This window comes from Pseudophryne corroboree, chromosome 1 (genome assembly GCF_028390025.1).
Source record: "Pseudophryne corroboree isolate aPseCor3 chromosome 1, aPseCor3.hap2, whole genome shotgun sequence".
Lineage (NCBI taxonomy): Eukaryota > Metazoa > Chordata > Amphibia > Anura > Myobatrachidae > Pseudophryne > Pseudophryne corroboree.
The window spans coordinates 228347173-228366742 of NC_086444.1; the positions used below are offsets into that span (position 1 = coordinate 228347173).

General features: G+C 50.7%; 1 protein-coding gene across 4 annotated transcripts in view; it reads right to left on the bottom strand.

Annotated features, from left to right (window-relative positions):
• Window positions 1–19570, bottom strand: part of TMEM232 (transmembrane protein 232) — a 530130-nt gene that overhangs the window by 400324 nt on the left and 110236 nt on the right. The window lies entirely within an intron of this gene.

A 19570-nucleotide genomic window follows, 5' to 3' on the forward strand; every position in this document is an offset into this window, starting at 1 on the left:
AGTATAGTGACCTGGAGGAGGAGGGGTCGGTGCTGGGACTGTATGTGATGTGGGTCAGGATGCAGATGGCTCAACTGCTTTATATATACTCGCACACCCCGCACAGGCCATGCACAGAACCTCTGGCCAGCTGCTGGTGGCTACTAGTGTCCTCTACCCCCAGATTGTCCGGGAGCTGTGCAGGGACTATGGGGTTCATTCCGAGTTGATCGCTCACTAGCTATATTTTGCAGCGCTGCAATCAGATAGTCGCCGCCTATGGGGGAGTGTATTTTCGCTTTGCAAGTGTGCGAACGCCTGTGCAGCTGAGCGGTACATAAAATTTTTGTGCAGTATCTGAGTAGGTCTGAACTTACTCCGCCGCTGCGATCACTTTAGCCTGTACTTTCCCGGAATTGACGTCAGACACCCGCCCTGCATACGCTTGGATACGCCTGTGTTTTTCCAACCACTCCCTGAAAACAGTCAGTTGACACCCATAAACGCCTTCTTCCTGTCAATCTCCTTGTGATCGCCCGTGCGAATGTCTTCTTCGTTAAATCCATCACTCATCACCGATCTGCTTTGTACCCGTACGATGCGCCTGCACATTGCGGTGCATACGCATGCACAGTTTTGCCAAGTTTTGACCCGATTGCAGCGCTGCCAAAAAATACGATTTTAAACCTACCGGTAAATCTTTTTCTCGTAGTCCGTAGAGGATGCTGGGGACTCCGTAAGGACCATGGGGGATAGACGGGCTCCGCAGGAGACATGGGAACTTTAAGAAAGACTTTAGATCTGGTGTGCACTGGCTCCTCCCTCTATGCCCCTCCTCCAGACCTCAGTTAGAGAAACTGTGCCCAGAGGAGACGGACAGTACGAGGAAAGGATTTTTGTTAATCCAAGGGCAAGATTCATACCAGCCACACCAATCACACCGTATAACTTGTGATATACTATCCAGTTAACAGTATGAAAACGACATAGCATCAGTCCAAGACCGATGAGACTATAACATAACCCTTATTTAAGCAATAACTATCTACAAGTCTTGCAGAAGTAGTCCGCACTTGGGACGGGCGCCCAGCATCCTCTACAGACTACGAGAAAAAGATTTACCGGTAGGTTTAAAATCTTATTTTCTCTTACGTCCTAGAGGATGCTGGGGACTCCGTAAGGACCATGGGGATTATACCAAAGCTCCCAAACGGGCGGGAGAGTGCGGATGACTCTGCAGCACCGATTGAGCAAACAGGAGGTCCTCCTCAGCCAGGGTATCAAACTTATAGAACTTTGCAAAGGAGTTTGAACCCGACCAAGTAGTAGCTCGGCACAGCTGTAGCGCCGAGACCCCTCTGGCAGCCGCCCAAGAAGAGCCCACCTTCCTAGTGGAATGGGCCTTGACCGATTTAGGTAACGGCAATCCCGCCGTAGAATGCGCCTGCTGAATCGTGTTACAGATCCAGCGAGCAATAGTCTACTTTGAAGCAGGGGCACCAATCTTGTTGGTTGCATACATGACAAACAGTGCTTCTGTTTTTCTGACTGTAGCCGATCTGGCCACGTTAATTTTCAAAGCCCTGACCACATCAAGGGACTCGGGATCCTACAAGTCACGCGTAGCCACAGGCACCACAATAGTTCATATGAAAGGATGAAACCACTTTTGGCAGGAATTGAGGACGGGTCCGCAATTCCGCTCTATTCATATGGAAAACCAGACAGGGGCTTTTATGTGATAAAGCCGCTAATTCCGACACTCGCCTAGCCGAAGCCAAGGCTAATAACATGACCACCTTCCAAGTGAGATTTTTCAACTCCACCGTTTTAAGTGGTTCAAACCAGTGTGACTTAATGAAACTTAACACCACGTTAAGGTCCCAAGGCGTCACCGGAGGTACAAAAGGAGGCTGAATATGCAGTACTCCCTTCACCAAAGTCTGTACTTCAGGGAGAGAGGCCAATTCCTTTTGAAAGAAAATGGATAAGGCCGAAATCTGAACCTTAATAGATCCTAATTTTAGGCCGAAATTCACTCCAGTTTGCAGGAAGTGAAGGAAACGGCTCAGATGGAATTCTTCCGTAGAAGCATTCCTGGCCTCACACCAAGAAACATATTTTCGCCATATACGGTGATAATGTTTAGATGTCATGTCCTTCCTAGCCTTTATTAGCGTAGGAATGACCTCATCCGGAATACCCTTATCCGCTAGGATCCGGCGTTCAACCGCCATGCCGTCCAACGCAGCCGCGGTAAGTCTTGGAATATACATGGCCCCTGTTGCAACCAGTCCTGTCTTAGAGGAAGAGGCCACGGATCTTCTGTGAGCATTTCCTGCAGATCCGGATACCAGGTCCTTCGTGGCCAATCTGGAACAATGAGGATTGTTCTCATTCCTCTCCCTCCTACCATTCTCAACACCTTGGGTATGAGAGGAAGAGGGGGAAATACATAAACCGACTGGAACACCCACGGTGTCACTAGGGCATCTACAGCTACTGCCTGAGGGTCTCTTGACCTGGTGCAATACCTCTGTAGCTTCTTGTTGAGGCGGGACGCCATCATGTCTATCTGTGGCAGTTCCCACTAACTTGCAATCTGTGCGAAGGCCTCCTAAAGAAGTCCTCTCTTGGATGCAGGTCGTGTCTGCTGAGGAAGTCTGCTTCTCAGTTGTCCACTCCCGGAATGAACTGCTGAAAATGCGCTTACATGATTTTCCACCCAGCGGAGAATCCTGATGGCTTCTGCCATTTCCACTCTGCTCTTTGTGCCGCCTTGGCGGTTTACATGAGCCACTGCGGTGATGTTGTCTGACTGGATCAGAACCGGTAGGTCGCGAAGCAATGTTTCCGCTTGCCGAAGGGCGTTGTATATGGCCCTCAGCTCCAGGATGTTGATTTGAATACAAGTTTTTTGACTTGACCCAAAGACCTTGGAAGTTTCTTCCGTGTGACTGCTCCCCCACCTCGGAGGCTCGCGTCCGTGGCTACCAGAATCCAGTCCTGGATGGCGAACCTGCGACCCTGCAGAAGGTGAGCACTCTGCAGCCACCATAGGAGAGACACCCTGGCCCTAGGGGACAGGGTGATTAACTGATGCATCTGTAGATGTGATCCGGACCACTTGTTCCGTAGATCCCATTGGAAAGTCCTCGCATGGAACCTGCCGAAGGGAATGGCCCCGTAAGATGCCACCATCTTTCCCAGGACCCGAGTGCAGTGATGCACTGACACCTGTTTTGGCTTTAATAGGTTTTTTACCAGAGTCATTAGTTCCTGGGCCTTCTCTATCGGAAGATAAACCCATTTCTGGTCCGTATTCTGAATCATACCCAAGAAGGGCAGACGAGTCATAGGAACCAACTGTGACTTCGGGATATTTAGAATCCAGCCGAGTTGCTGTGACACCTTCAGCGAAAGTGACACGCTGTTCAACAACTGCTCTTTTGATCTCGCCCTTATTAGGAGATCGTCCAAGTATGGGATAATTGTGACTCCTTGCTTGCGTAGGAGCACCATCATTTCCGCCAATTACCCTGAAATTGGTAATGACAATACTGTACCGTAATTCTCAGGTACGCCTGATGGGGTGGATAAATGGGAACATGAAGGTATGCAGCCTTTATGTCTAGATACACCATAAACCCCCCCCCCCCCCTTCCAGGCTGGCGATGATCGCTCTGAGCGATTCCACCTTGAATTTGAACCTTTTCAAGTATAGGTTCAGAGATTTTAATTTTAAAATAGGTCTGACCGAACCGTCCGGTTTCGGGACTACAGCCAAGGTTGAGTAATATCCCCTTCCTTGTTGAAGGAGGGGAACCTTGAGCACCACCTGTTAGACATACAATGTCTGAATTGTATTTAATATTATCTCCCTTTCTGGGGGAGAAGCCGGTAGGGCCGATAAGGAAAACCGGCGAGGAGGCACCTCTTCAAACTCCAGCTTGTAACCCTGAGAAACAATTTCTATTGCCCAGGGATCCACCTGTGAGTGAACTCAGATGTGGCTGAAGAGTCGAAGACGTGCTCCCACTGGGGCGGACTCCCTTAGCGGAGCCCCAGCGTCATGCGGTGGATTTAGTAGAGGCCGGGGAGGACTTCTGTTCCTGGGAACTACCTGTGCCCTGCGCCCTTACCTCTGGTAAGAAAGGACGCTCCTGTAATTTCTTGCTTTTCTGCGACCGAAAGGACTGCATTTGATAATGTCGTGCTTTCTTAGGCTGTGAGGAAATGTAAGGCAAAAGATCAGATTTACCAGCTATAGCTGTGGAGACCAGGTCCGAGAGCCCTTCTCCACACAATTCCTCACCCTTGTAAGGTAAAATCTCCATATGCCTCTTTTAGTCGGCATCACCTGTCCATTGCATGTTCCACAGGACACGTCTAGCAGAAATCGACATAGCGTTGACTCTAGGACCCAGTAGAACAATGTCTCTTTGAGCATGTCTTATATATAAGACAGCATCTTTTATATATCCTAGGGTCAATAACATGGTATCCTTATCTAGGGTTTCAATCTCCACTGATAAGGTATCTGTCCACGCTGCTACAGCGCTATAAACCCCTGCCGACACAATCGCCAGTCTGAGTAGTGTACCAGAATGTGTGTAAATGGACTTCAAAGTACTTTTCTGCATGCTATCTGCAGGATCCCTGAGGGTAGCTGTATCTTGGTATGTCAGCGCTACCTTTTGGGTAAACGTGTCAACGCCTTGTCCACCCTAGGGGAGGATTCCCATCGTATCCTGGCCCTAGCAGGGAAAGGATACGCCATGAGAATTCTTTTGGGAAACTGCAGTTTCTTGACTGGAGATTCCCGCTCTTTTTCACACAATTCATTTGGTTCATGAGAGGGGGGAAATGTTATCTCAGCTTTCTTCCCCTTAAACATGTGTACCCTCGTGTCAGGGACAGATGGGTCATCAGTGATATGCAAAACATCTTTTATTACAATAATCATATATTGAATACTTTTCTGCCAGTTTTGGCTGCAACTTTGCATCATCGTAGTCGACACTGGAGTCAGACTCCGTGTCGGTATCAGTGTCTATTATTTTGGATAGTGAGACTCTGAAGGTCCCTGCGACATAGGGACAGACATGGGGTGACTCCCTGGCTGTTCTCTAATCTTTTGTGCAATAAATTTACCTCAGCACTTAATTCCACATATCCAGTCAGGTGTCAGCGTTGTCGACGGAGACACCACACACACACATTTGCTCCATCTCCTCCTTAGAAGAGCCTTTTACCTCAGACATGTCGACACACACGTACCGACACACCACACACTCAGGGAATCCTCTTATCTGAAGACAGTTCCCCCACAAGGCCCTTTGGAGAGACAGAGAGAGAGTATACCAGCACACACCCAGCGCTAATACCCCAGGAAAAACACAATGTGTTTACCCAGTAGCGCTGTAATCAGGATTTTGGTACTTACCGATAAATCCCTTTCTCAGATTCCACAGGGGCCACTGGAGCGTAGTTACAATGGGGAATAGTAGGCAGTAATTGGGAGCTGGCACTTTAAAAAACTCTAACCCTGTGGCTAGCTCCTCCCCTACTATCTCCCCTCCAAGCCAGTCTACGTAAAACTGTGCCCAAGGAGAGCTGTAATATTGAAAACCTTAAGGTAGAGGAGGTTAATGACGTCCAGTCAACCAGGATAACCCAAACTAAACCTGGAATAGAACCTAACAACAAACAGGCTAACCTGAACTCAACAAGCGGTCATTTATTGAACCGCAAACCGTTAAGCAAAAAACAAGGAGGAACAGCGCTGGGCGGGCGTCCAGTGGCCCCTGTGGAATCGGAGAAAGGGATTTATCGGTAAGTACCAAAATCCTGATTTCTCCTTCATCCACTAGGGGCCACTGGAGCATAGTTACAATGGGGACGTCCCAGAGCTCCCAGAACGGGTGGGAGAGCGCTGAGAGTCCTGTAAAACCGCTCGGCCAAACTGAGATGCAGAGGCCGCAAAAGTGTCAAACTTGTAGAATTTAACAAACGTATGACGGCCGGACCAAGTAGCCGCCCGACATAAAGTAGTCATAGAGACCCCCCGGGCAGCCGCCCACGAAGGTCCCACAGAGCGTGTGGAGTGTGCTGAAATGGAAGATGGAGGTTCCCGAGAAGCTGCCAAATAAGCTTGTCTGATGGTCAGTCGAATCCATCGCGACAAGGTTTGCTTAGAGGCCGGCCAACCCCGCGGGCAGCGTCGTACAGAACAAATAAGGAATCTGACTTCCGAGTAGCTGAAGTCCTATCCACATAGATCTTGAGCGCTCTTACAACGTCCAATGATCTCGTATCCGGAGAGTCCCCCGAGAGGGCCGGGACGACAAGCGGCTGATTGATGTGAAAATCCGACACCACCTTAGGTAGAAAGGACATACGAGTACGAAGCTCGGCCCTATCCGCATGAAACACCAGTTAAGGAGACCTGCAAGAGAGAGCCCCCAGTTCCGACACGCGTCTAGCTGAAGCCAGCGCCAGGAGAAGAACCACCTTCCAGGTGAGATATTTTATCTCTACTGATTCCAGGGGCTCAAACAATGAAGACTGCTGAAAAGATAGGACCAGACTGAGGTCCCATGGCGCTGTCGGAGGACGGAAGGGAGGCTGTATTCGAAGAACCCCTTGAAAGAAGGTCTGAACCTCAGGCAGCAAGGCTAACCTTTTCTGGAAGAAAACCGAAAGAGCAGAGACCTGCACTTTTAGCGAGCCCAGTCTTAGGCCTGCTGAAAAACCCGCCTGCAAAAAACGGAGAAGACGGGCTAAGCTATACACGGAAGGAGAAAATTCTCGACGTTCACACCATGCTACATAAGCCTTCCAAATGCGGTAGTAGTGAGAAGATGTAACTGACTTTCTAGCTCGAAGCATAGTAGGTATAACTGTACGAGGAATCCCCTTCCTTGTCAAGATGGCTTTCTCAACAGCCACGCCGTCAAACGTAGCCTGCGTAAGTCTGGATAAAAAAAAAGGACCCTGTTGTAGAAGGTCGTCTCGTAGTGGCAGGGTCCAAGGCTCGGCCACCGACAACAGATGTAGAGTGGAGTACCAAACCCTGCGTGGCCAATCCGGAGCCACTAGGAGAACCAGAGCGTCTTCCCTCTTGATGCGTTGCAGAACCTTCGGCAACAGCGGGAAAGGAGGAAAGAGGTAAACGAACCGGAAATTCCAAGGAGCCGTGAGGGCATCCACGGCCGCCGCCACGTCCCTTGTCCGAGAGTAATAAAGAGGCAACTGATGGTTCAGGCGGGATGCCATGTGGTCGATCTGTGGTTTTCCCCACCGACGTACCAGTTGCCAAAACACCTGGGGATGTAGCGACCACTCTCCCGGGTGCATGTCCTGTCGGCTTAGATAGTCGGCTTCCCAATTGTCCACTCCCGGAATGAATATTGCCGAGAAGGACAGAGCATACTTCTCCGCCCAGAGAAGGATGTTGGTGACCTCCCTCATCGCCGCGCGGCTGCGAGTGCCGCCCTGACGGTTGATGTACGCTACCGTCGTGGCGTTGTCGGACTGAACTCTGACCGCTCGACCGCGCAGGAGGTGATGTGCCTGAAGCAGGGCGTTGTACACCGCCCTTAGTTCGAGAATGTTTATGGGGAGAGCGGATTCGTGGATTGACCAGCGCCCCTGAAACTGATGTCCCAGGGTCACTGCCCCCCAGCCTCGCAGACTGGCGTCCGTGGTGAGGAGAGTCCAATCCCATATGCCGAACCGTCTTCCTTCCAACAGATGGGTCGACTGGAGCCACCAGAGCAGCGATGACCGTGCCTTTGGAGATAGTGTCACCCGCTGATGAAGGAACAGATGAGATCCTGACCACTGATTTAGAAGACACAGCTGAAACGGTCGAGAGTGGAAGCGACCGTACGGAAGAGCTTCGAACGCTGCTACCATCTTTCCCAGCAGGCGAATGCACAGATACACTGACACCCGACGGTGTTGAAGGACCAATCTTACCAGTGTCTGCAGAGACAGTATCTTGTGAGACTTCGGGAAATTCAGGATCCACCCGTGTCGAATCAAAGGTCCTGTGTCATCCGGATATTCTGAAGTAACCGTTCTGCTGAGCTTGCTTTTATTAGCAGATCGTCCAGATAGGGAACAATTGTCACACCCTGCTTCCGAAGTAGGGCCATCATGACCGCCATGACCTTTGTGAACACTCTGGGAGCAGAAGAGAGACCGAAAGGAAGGGCCTGGAACTGTAAATGAGCGTCCTGTATTGCGAACCGGAGAAAAGCCTGATGAGGAGGCCAAATGGGAACATGTAAGTATGCGTCCTTGATGTCTAAGGATGCCAGAAACTCGTCTTTTTACAACCCCGCAATAACAGACTGGAGGGACTCCATCTTGAACTTGAATACCTTCAAATACGGATTGAGATCTTTCAAGTTCAGGATTGGTCTGACTGAGCCGTCCGGCTTCGGTACTAGAAACAGGCTTGAGTAATAGCCCTGTTTCCGATGATGCGAGGGAACAGGGATCACAACCCTTGCAGATAGAAGCTTCTGGACCGCGGCTTGTAAGGCAACTCCCCGGTTGTCGGAAACTGGCAAACCCGTGGTAAAGAACCGCTGGGGCGGTTGTTCCTGAAAAACGAGCTTGTAACCGCAAGTGATGAGATCCCGAACCCAAGCATCTGGGCAGGACTGTATCCAGACCTCCTTGAAATCCCACAAACGAGCTCCCACCCTGTGATCTCCCAGGTGGGAGGGAGGCCCGTCATGCGGTGGCAGTGGTAGAAGACTTAACGTCTGACTGGGCTGAGGCTGCGGAACCTCTGCCCCTGCCGCCGCCTCTACCTCTATGGCCACGGAAGGTAGAAGCTCCACCCCTGGCCTGTACTCGAAACCTGGAAGGGGCACGAAAGGATTGAAAAGAGGGACCCCTATATGGTCTGCGAGCGGCTGGAGCAGCAGAAGGAAGATAAGCCGACCTACCCCCGGTGGCCGTAGAGATCCAGGCATCCAGATCCTTACCAAACAGAAACTCACCCGTAAAGGGCAACGCCTCTGCCGCCCTTTTGGATTCCGTATCCGCATGCCAATGCCGGAGCCATAGAGCTCTGCGGGCCGCAATTGCTAAAGCGGAAATTCTAGCTCCGAGAACACCTATGTCCTTGGACGCATCGCAAAGATAAAGGGCTGATTCACGGATGTGTTCTGCCAACTCTATCAATTGATCCGCCGGTAATTCGTCACGAATTCCAGAGGACAATTGTTCTGCCCAAGCTTCGATCGCCTTGTTGGCCCAACAACCTACCTGCGCCGGGCGATGTAAAACCCCTGCCGCAGAGTAAATATTCTTTAAGGTAGATTCCAACTTCCTATCTGACGCCTCCTTAAGTGAAGTTGCCCCTGGAACAGGCAGGACCGTCTTTTTGGACAGATGAGACACAGAAGGATCCACAATCGGAGAGGTCTCATAGCGCGTTCTGCTATCTGCGGGAAAAGGATAGGAAGACAACAGTTTTCTTGATACCTGAAATTTCGCGTCTGGATGCTTCCAGGCTGCCGTTATGAGCGCATCCAGCTCCTCCGAAACTGGAAAGGTCACCGGCAGGTATTGGTCGGTGCCAAACCTTGAAGGGCGTAAGGTGTCTTCCGTCTCCTCCACCTGTAATACTGAGCGAATAGCAGAAATAAGAGCCTCTATACCCTGAGTGACTCTATACCCTGAGTCCCCATATACCTGATCGTCCTCAGTATCCTGGATATCCACATCCTGTATATCTAACCCCGCCTCATCTAATTGAGGCATATCATCGTCAAAGTCCTGTAACACAGAGGCTAGCAATCTCTTTTTTGCTGCCTGTTGAGGGGGGCTAAAGGACGGGGCTTGGGAAGGGATTACAGCCCTGGAAAGCCCTTCCACTGACTTTGCCAATGAGACTGCCCATGCAGGTTCTGACGCCGGTACCGGGACAAGCTGTCGGAACCGGGCCGCCTCCCTATCTTCCCGAGAGGCTTTAAGTTCCCCAGTCAGCAAGGACATCACCTCTGTGAGTTGTGTCGTCAATGTCGGGGCAATGTCGGGGCGCTCTGGGGTTCTGAGGAGGGCTGAGCCGATGGCTGTGACTCCTCACCTGAAACCTGACCCTGCTTTTGTGTTGCCTTGGAGCCTTTGCTGGCCATGGCAGCACCTAAACTTGATACCCTTCCCCCACAGGAAAACAGCTATAGGCAGAATGGGAGGGAGGGGAGGGAAGCAGGGAAAAGAATGCAGCCACAGCAGCCCGATCTGTCCTGCACGATACTGTGTGCAGTGACAGGCTGAAGCAAGCTAAATATATGTGCCTTGCAGTGCCCCCGAGTGTCCCCCTTCCCCACTGTAACCGCTTACTGTGGTCGCGTGGCCTCCGTCCCGCGCTGCTGCTGAAGGGAAAAGGACGGGTCCCCAGCGCGCGCTATTTCAGGGCGCGCAGAGCGGGACTAAGCCCCGCCCCCCTCCTCGACGGCGCCAAATTCAAAGCTGCTGTGTTTCCTTATGCCAGATCCCCGTAGCGCTGTGAGCCGCGCTGGTGGGGATCCGAGCAGGGAGGAGGGCGGGCGAGCGGTCGGGAGCGCGGCACTGCGCTGCTGTTTCTTCTTTTTATTTTTTTTTTTGTTAAATAAAATAAGATTTTACTCACCGGTAAATCTATTTCTCGTAGTCCGTAGTGGATGCTGGGAACTCCGTAAGGACCATGGGAACTCCGTAAGGACCATGGGGAATAGACGGGCTCCGCAGGAGACTGGGCACTCTAAAAGAAAGATTAGGTACTATCTGGTGTGCACTGGCTCCTCCCTCTATGCCCCTCCTCCAGACCTCAGTTAGGATACTGTGCCCGGAAGAGCTGACACAATAAGGAAGGATTTTGAATCCCGGGTAAGACTCATACCAGCCACACCAATCACACCGTATAACTCGTGATACTATACCCAGTTAACAGTATGAAATATAACTGAGCCTCTCAACAGATGGCTCAACAATAACCCTTTAGTTAGGCAATAACTATATACAAGTATTGCAGACAATCCGCACTTGGGATGGGCGCCCAGCATCCACTACGGACTACGAGAAATAGATTTACCGGTGAGTAAAATCTTATTTTCTCTGACGTCCTAGTGGATGCTGGGAACTCCATAAGGACCATGGGGATTATACCAAAGCTCCCAAACGGGCGGGAGAGTGCGGATGACTCTGCAGCACCGAATGAGAGAACGCAAGGTCCTCCTCAGCCAGGGTATCAAATTTGTAGAATTTTGCAAACGTGTTTGCCCCTGACCAAGTTGCAGCTCGGCAAAGTTGTAAAGCCGAGACCCCTCGGGCAGCCGCCCAAGATGAGCCCACCTTCCTTGTGGAATGGGCTTTTACTGATTTAGGATGCGGCAATCCAGCCGCAGAATGCGCCAGCTGAATTGTGCTACAAATCCAGCGAGCAATAGTCTGCTTAGAAGCAGGGGCACCTATTTTGTTGGGTGCATACAGGATAAAAAACAAGTCAGTTTTCCTGACTCCAGCCGTCCTGCAAATATAAATTTTTAAGGCCCTGACTACGTCCAGAAACTTGGAATCTTCCAAGTCCCTAGTAGCCGCAGGCACTACAATAGGTTGGTTCAAGTGAAAAGCTGATACCACCTTAGGGAGAAACTGGGGACGAGTCCTCAATTCTGCCCTATCCATATGGAAAATCAGATAAGGGCTTTTACATGACAAAGCCGCCAATTCTGACACACGCCTGGCCGAAGCCAAGGCCAATAACATGACCACTTTCCACGTGAGATATTTCAGATCCACAGTTTTAAGTGGCTCAAACCAATGTGATTTCAGGAAACGCAACACCACGTTGAGATCCCACGGTGCCACAGGAGGCACAAAAGGGGGCTGAATATGTAGCACTCCCTTTACAAAAGTCTGAACTTCAGGCAGTGAAGCCAGTTCTTTCTGGAAGAAAATCGACAGAGCCGAAATCTGGACCTTAATGGAACCCAATTTTAGGCCCATAGTCACTCCCGACTGTAGGAAGTGCAGAAAACGACCCAGCTGAAATTCCTCTGTTGGGGCCTTCCTGGCCTCACACCACGCAACATATTTTCGCCAAATACGGTGATAATGGTTTGCGGTTACTTCTTTCCTGGCTTTTATCAGCGTAGGAATGACTTTCTCCGGAATGCCCTTTTGCTTTAGGATCCGGAATTCAACCGCCATGCCGTCCAACGCAGCCGCGGTAAGTCTTGGAACAGACAGGGCCCCTGCTGTAGCAGATCCTGTCTGAGCGGTAGAGGCCATGGGTCCTCTGATATTATTTCTGTAAGTTCTGGGTACCAAGCTCTTCTTGGCCCATCCGGAACCACGAGTATCGTTCTTACTCCTCGTTTTCTTATTATTCTCAGTACCTTTGGTATGAGAGGCAGAGGAGGGAATACATAAACCGATTGGTACACCCACGGTGTCACTAGAGCCTCCACAGCTATTGCCTGAGGGTCCCTTGACCTGGCGCAATATCTAGTTTTTTGTTTAGGCGGGACGCCATCATGTCCACCTGTGGCCTTTCCCAACGGTTTACCAACAGTTGGAAGACTTCTGGATGAAGTCCCCACTCTCCCGGGTGTCGGTCGTGTCTGCTGAGGAAGTCTGCTTCCCAGTTGTCCACTCCCGGAATGAACACTGCTGACAGTGCTAAGACGTGATTTTCCGCCCATCGGAGAATCCTTGTGGCTTCTGCCATCGCCATCCTGCTTCTTGTGCCGCCCTGTCGGTTTACATGGGCGACTGCCGTGATGTTGTCTGATTGGATCAGTACCGGCTGGTTTTGAAGCAGAAGCCTTGCCAGACTTAGGGCATTGTAAATGGCCCTCAGTTCCAGAATATTTATGTGTAGGGACGACTCCTGACTTGACCAAAGTCCTTGGAAATTTCTTCCCTGTGTGACTGCCCCCCAGCCTCGAAGGCTGGCATCCGTGGTTACCAGGACCCAGTCCTGTATGCCGAATCTGCGGCCCTCTTGAAGATGAGCACTCTGCAGCCACCACAGTAGAGATACCCTGGTCCTTGGAGACAGGGTTATCAGCCGATGCATCTGAAGATGCGATCCCGACCACTTGTCCAAGAGGTCCCACTAAAAAGTTCTTGTATGGAACCTGCCGAATGGAATTTTGCTTCGTAAGAAGCTACCATTTTTCCCAGGACTCGTGTGCAGTGATGCACCGATACCTGTTTTGGTTTCAGGAGGTCTCTGACTAGAGATGACAGCTCCTTGGCTTTCTTCTGCGGGAGAAACACTTTTTTCTGTTCTGTGTCCAGAACCATCCCCAGGAACAGTAGGCGTGTGGTAGGAACCAGCTGTGACTTTGGAATGTATAGAATCCATCCGTGCTGTTGTAGCACTTCCCGAGATAGTGCTACTCCGACCAACAACTGCTCCTTGGACCTCGCCTTTATAAGGAGATCGTCCAAGTACGGGATAATTAAAACTCCCTTTTTTTCGAAGGAGTATCATCATTTCTGCCATTACCTTGGTAAAGACCCTCGGTGCCGTGGACAGTCCAAACGGCAGTGTTTGGAATTGGTAATGGCAATCCTGTACCACAAATCTGAGGTACTCCTGGTGAGGATGGTAAATGGGGACATGTAGGTAAGCATCCTTGATGTCCAGGGATACCATGTAATCCCCCTCCTCCAGGCTTGCAATTACCGCCCTGAGCGATTCCATCTTGAACTTGAATTTTTTTATGTATGTGTTCAAGGATTTCAAATTTAAAACGGGTCTCACCGAACCGTCCGGTTTCGGTACCACAAACAGTGTGGAATAGTAACCCCGTCCTTGTTGAAGTAGGGGCACCTTGACTATCACCTGCTGGAAATACAGCTTGTGAATTGCCTCTAGCACAGCCTCCCTGCCTGAGGGAGTTGTCGGCAAGGCAGATTTGAGGAGACGCCTCGAATTCCAGCTTGTACCCCTGAGATACTACTTGAAGGATCCAGGGATCCACCTGTGAGCGAGCCCACTGATCGCTGAAATTTTTGAGGCGGCCCCCCACCGTACCTGGCTACGCCTGTGGAGCCCCCGCATCATGCGGTGGACTCAGAGGAAGCGGGGGAAGACTTTTGATTCTGGGAACTGGCTGACTGGTGCAGCTTTTTCCCTCTTCCCTCGTCTCTGTGCAGAAAGGAAGCGCCTTTGACCCGCTTGCTTTTCTGAAGCCGAAAGGACTGTACCTGATAATACAGTGCTTTTCTTAGGCTGTGAGGAAACCTGAGGTAAAAAATTTTCTTCCCAGCTGTTGCTGTGGATACGAGGTCCCAGAGACCATCCCCAAACAATTCCTCACCCTTATAAGGCTCTATGTGCCTTTTAAAGTCAGCATCACCTGTCCAGTGCCGGGTCTCTAATACCCTCCTGACAGAATGGACATTGCATTAATTCTGGATGCCAGCCGGCAAAATATCCCTCTGTGCATCCCTCATATATAAGACGACGTCTTATGTTCGCAAAATAGTATCCCTGTTTGACAGGGTTACAGACCACGCTGCAGCAGCACTATCTGCAGGTCTCAGTCTAGTACCTGAGTGTGTAAATACAGACTTCAGGCTAGCCTCCTGCTATATATCAGCAGGTACCTTCAAAGTGGCCGTATCCTAAGACGGCAGTGCCACCTTTTTTGACAAACGTGTGAGCGCCTTATCCACCCTAGGGGATATCTCCCAGCGTAACTTATCCTCTGGCGGGAAAGGGTACGCCATCAGTAACTTTTTAGAAATTACCAGTTTCTTATCGGGGGAACCCACGCTTTTTCACACTTCATTCACTCATTTGATGGGGGAACAAAACACTGCCTGCTTTTTCTCCCCACACCTAAAACCCTTTTTTAGTGGTACTTGGGTTAATGTCAGAAATGTGTAACACATTTTTTATTGCCGGGATCATGTAACGGATGTTCCTAGTGGATTGTGTATATGTCTCAACCTCGTCGACACTGGAGTCAGACTCCGTGTCGACATCTGTGTCTGCCATCTGAGGGAGCGGGCGTTTTTGAGCCCCTGATGGCCTTTGAGACGCCTGGGCAGGTGCGGGCTGAGAAGCCGGCTGTCCCATAGCTGTTACGTCATCCAGCCTTTTATGTTAGGAGTTGACACTGTCGGTTAATACCTTCCACCTATCCATCCACTCTGGTGTCGGCCCACAGGGGGCGACATCCCATTTATCGGCATCTGCTCCGCCTCCACATAAGCCTCCTCATCAAACATGTCGACACAGCCGTACCAACATAACGCACACACACAGGGAATGCTCTGACTGAGGACAGGACCCCACACAGCCCTTTGGGGAGACAGAGAAAGAGTATGCCAGCACACACCAGAGCGCTATATAATGTAGGGATAAACACTATCACTGAGTGAATATTCCCCAATAGCTGCTTGTATAAACAATATTGCGCCTAAATTTAGTGCCCCCCCTCTCTTTTTAACCCTTTGAGCCTGAAAACTACAGGGGAGAGCCTGGGGAGCTGTCTTCCAGCTACACTGTGAAGAGAAAATGGCGCCAGTGTGCCGAGGGAGATAGCTCCGCCCCTTTTTCGCTGACTTTTCTCCCGCTTTTTTATGGATTCTGGCAGGGGTAATTATCACATATATAGCCTCTGGGGCTATATATTGTGATTATTTTGCCAGCCAAGGTGTTTTTATTGCTGCTCAGGGCGCCCCCCCCCCAGCGCCCTGCACCCTCAGTGACCGGAGTGTGAAGTGTGTATGAGGAGCAATGGCGCACAGCTGCAGTGCTGTGCGCTACCTTGGTGAAGACTGAAGTCTTCTGCCGCCGATTTTCCGGACCATCTTCATGCTTCTGGCTCTGTAAGGAGGACGGCGGCGCGGCTCCGGGAACGAACACCAAGGACGGGTCCTGCGGTCGATCCCTCTGGAGCTAATGGTGTCCAGTAGCCTAAGAAGCCCAAGCTAGCTGCAAGCAGGTAGGTTCGCTTCTTCTCCCCTTAGTCCCTCGTTGCAGTGAGCCTGTTGCCAGCAGGTCTCACTGTAAAATAAAAAACCTAACATATACTTTCTTTCTAGGAGCTCAGGAGAGCCCCTAGTGTGCATCCAGCTCGGCCGGCACAGAAATCTAACTGAGGTCTGGAGGAGGGGCATAGAGGGAGGAGCCAGTGCACACCAGATAGTACCTAATCTTTCTTTTAGAGTGCCCAGTCTCCTGCGGAGCCCGTCTATTCCCCATGGTCCTTACGGAGTTCCCATGGTCCTTACGGAGTTCCCAGCATCCACTAGGACGTCAGAGAAATAATAAATAATAATCTGAAGGGGGGGGGGGGTTGGGTGCTGGAGGGGTGTTCTGTCACTGCTCCCCTATCAGTCAGTCACCATTAATAAAATTAATTCTCTTCAAAACCCCCCTGTCACCCCTTCATCCCAACACTCTGGGGGGAAGAGGGGGAAACACACACACTCACCTTTCAGTGGTGGAGGGTGGCCCCGACACACGCCGCGGTGTCCGGCCGCAGATACTCACCGCTGCCGTGCTGCCGGAATCTTCTGCTGGATGGAGTGGCCCCGACACGCGCCGCACGCAGCGGTGTCCGCCAGCTCAGGAGAGCTCAGTGTCTCCCTCAGCCGGGGCCCATCCCGAGCCGCACGCAGCTGCGATGGGACCCCGCCGGCAGCTCCCGCGGTGTAGACTGGCAGTGGCAGAGCTGCCAGTCTGTGCGTGTGTGAAAGAAAAAATAAAATAATAAAGAAAAAAGAAAAAAATTCTTCAGCTAAACCCAAGTGAACCAGCTCCCTTGGGCACTAAACTAAGACTGACTTGGAGGGGAGATAGTAGGGGAGGAGCTAGCCACAGGGTTAGAGTTTTTTAAAGTGCCAGCTCCCAATTACTGCCTACTATTCCCCATTGTAACTACGCTCCAGTGGCCCCTAGTGGATGAAGGAGAAATACTATTATTTGCTGCCAATTATGTGCCCCCCCCCCCCTCCCCCTCTTCTCTGAAACCCCCTTTCACCGTGGATAAGCAGGGGAGAGTCCGGGGAGCTTCCTCTCAGCTGTGCTGTGGAGAAAATGGCGCTGGTGAGTGCTGAGGGAGAAGCCCCGCCCCCTCGGCGGCGGGCTTCTGTCCCGCTTAAATATAATAAAAACTGGCGGGGGCTCTTTATATATACAGTGCCTAGCTGTATATATATCTCTTTTGCCAGAAATGAGGTTTATATTGCTGCCCAGGGCGCCCCCCCCTGCGCCCTTACAGTGACTGCCGTGTGTGAGGTGTGTGGGAGCAATGGCGCACAGCTGCACTGCTGTGTGTTACCTCAGTGAAGATCATGAAGTCTTCTGCCGCCTCTGAAGTCTTCTTTTCTTCTCATACTCACCCGGCTTCTATCTTCCGGCTCTGTGAGGAGGACGGCGGTGCGGCTCCGGGACGAACTCCAGGGTGAGACCTGTGTTCTGACTCCCTCTGGAGCTAATGGTGTCCAGTAGCCTATGAAGCAGAGCCTTGAAACTCACAGAAGTAGGTCTGCTTCTCTCCCCTCAGTCCCTCGATGCAGGGAGTCTGTTGCTAGCAGGCTCCCTGAAAATAAAAAACCTAACAAATATACTTTCTGTCAGAAAGTTCAGGAGAGCTCTCTGAAAAGCACCCGGTCTCCACTGGGCACAGTATCAAACTGAGGTCTGGAGGAGGGGCATAGAGGGAGGAGCCAGTGCACATCAGATCTAAAGTCTTTCTTAAAGTGCCCATGTCTCCTGCGGAGCCCGTCTATCCCCCATGGTCCTTACGGAGTCCCCAGCATCCTCTAGGACGTAAGAGAAATAGCTAGCGAGCGATCAACTCGGAATGACCCCCTTAGTGAGCTTACACATGCCAGTACTGGTGTATATAGTACAGCATCATAGCAGCCTGCCCATTACAGATATACATACTGTATCTAACACATACATCAATTACAGTATAGTGTGTACCAGGCTTTATGATACTAAGTATTAGAGACTGCTTCTACAATGTATTTTGAGTAATGCGGAAAGTCAATCATTCAAACAATTAGTAATGAGAAAATAAGATTTTACTCACCGGTAAATCTATTTCTCGTAGTCCGTAGTGGATGCTGGGGACTCCGTAAGGACCATGGGGACTCCGTAAGGACCATGGGGAATAGCGGCTCCGCAGGAGACTGGGCACAACTAAAGAAAGCTTTAGGACTACCTGGTGTGCACTGGCTCCTCCCACTCTGACCCTCCTCCAGACCTCAGTTAGGATACTGTGCCCGGAAGAGCTGACACAATAAGGAAGGATTTTGAATCCAGGGTAAGACTCATACCAGCCACACCAATCACACCGTATAACTCGTGATACTATACCCAGTTAACAGTATGATAACAACTGAGCCTCTCAACAGATGGCTCAACAATAACCCTTTAGTTAGGCAATAACTATATACAAGTATTGCAGACAATCCGCACTTGGGATGGGCGCCCAGCATCCACTACGGACTACGAGAAATAGATTTACCGGTGAGTAAAATCTTATTTTCTCTAACGTCCTAAGTGGATGCTGGGGACTCCGTAAGGACCATGGGGATTATACCAAAGCTCCCAAACGGGCGGGAGAGTGCGGATGACTCTGCAGCACCGAATGAGCAAACTCTAGGTCCTCCTCAGCCAGGGTATCAAACTTGTAGACTCTTGCAAGAGTGTTTGACCCCGACCAAGTAACAGCTCGGCAAATTTGTAAAGCCGAGACCCCTCGGGCAGCCGCCCAAGAAGAGCCCACTTTCCTCGTGGAATGGGCTTTTACAGATTTAGGGTGCGGCAGTCCAGCCGCAGAATGTGCAAGTTGAATCGAGCTACAGATCCAGCGAGCAATAGTCTGCTTAGAAGCAGGAGCACCCAGCTTGTTGGGTGCATACAGGATAAATAGCAAAACAGTCTTTCTGACTCCAGCCGTCCTGGAAACATATATTTTTCAGGGCCCTGACTACGTCCAGAAACTTGGAATCCTCCAAGTCCCAAGAAGCCACAGGCACCACAATAGGTTGGTTCACATGAAAAACCGATACCACCTTAGGAAGGAATTGGGAACGAGTCCTCAATTCCGCCTTATCCATATAAAATACAGATAAGGGCTTTTGCATGACCAAGCCGTCAATTCTGATACACGCCTGGCCGACGCCAAGGCCCACAGCATGACCACTTTCCACGTAAGGTATTGTAGCTCCACGGATTTAAGTGGCTCAACTCAATGCGACTTCAGGAAATCCAACACTACGTTGAGATCCCACGGTGCCACTGGAGGCACAAACGGGGGCTGACTATGCAGCACTCCCTTAACAAAAGTCTGAACTTCAGGCAGTGAAGCCAGTTCTATTTTGGAAGAAAATCGATAGAGCCGAAATCTGGACCTTAATGGAACCCAATTTTAGGCCCATAGTCACCTCTGACTTGTAGGAAGTGCAGAAATCGACCTAGCTGAAATTCCTCCTTTTGGGGCCTTACTGGCCTCACAGCACGCAACATATTTCCGCCATATGCGGTGATAATGGTTTGCGTTCACTTCTTTCCTAGCTTTAAATAGCGTAGGGATAACTTCCT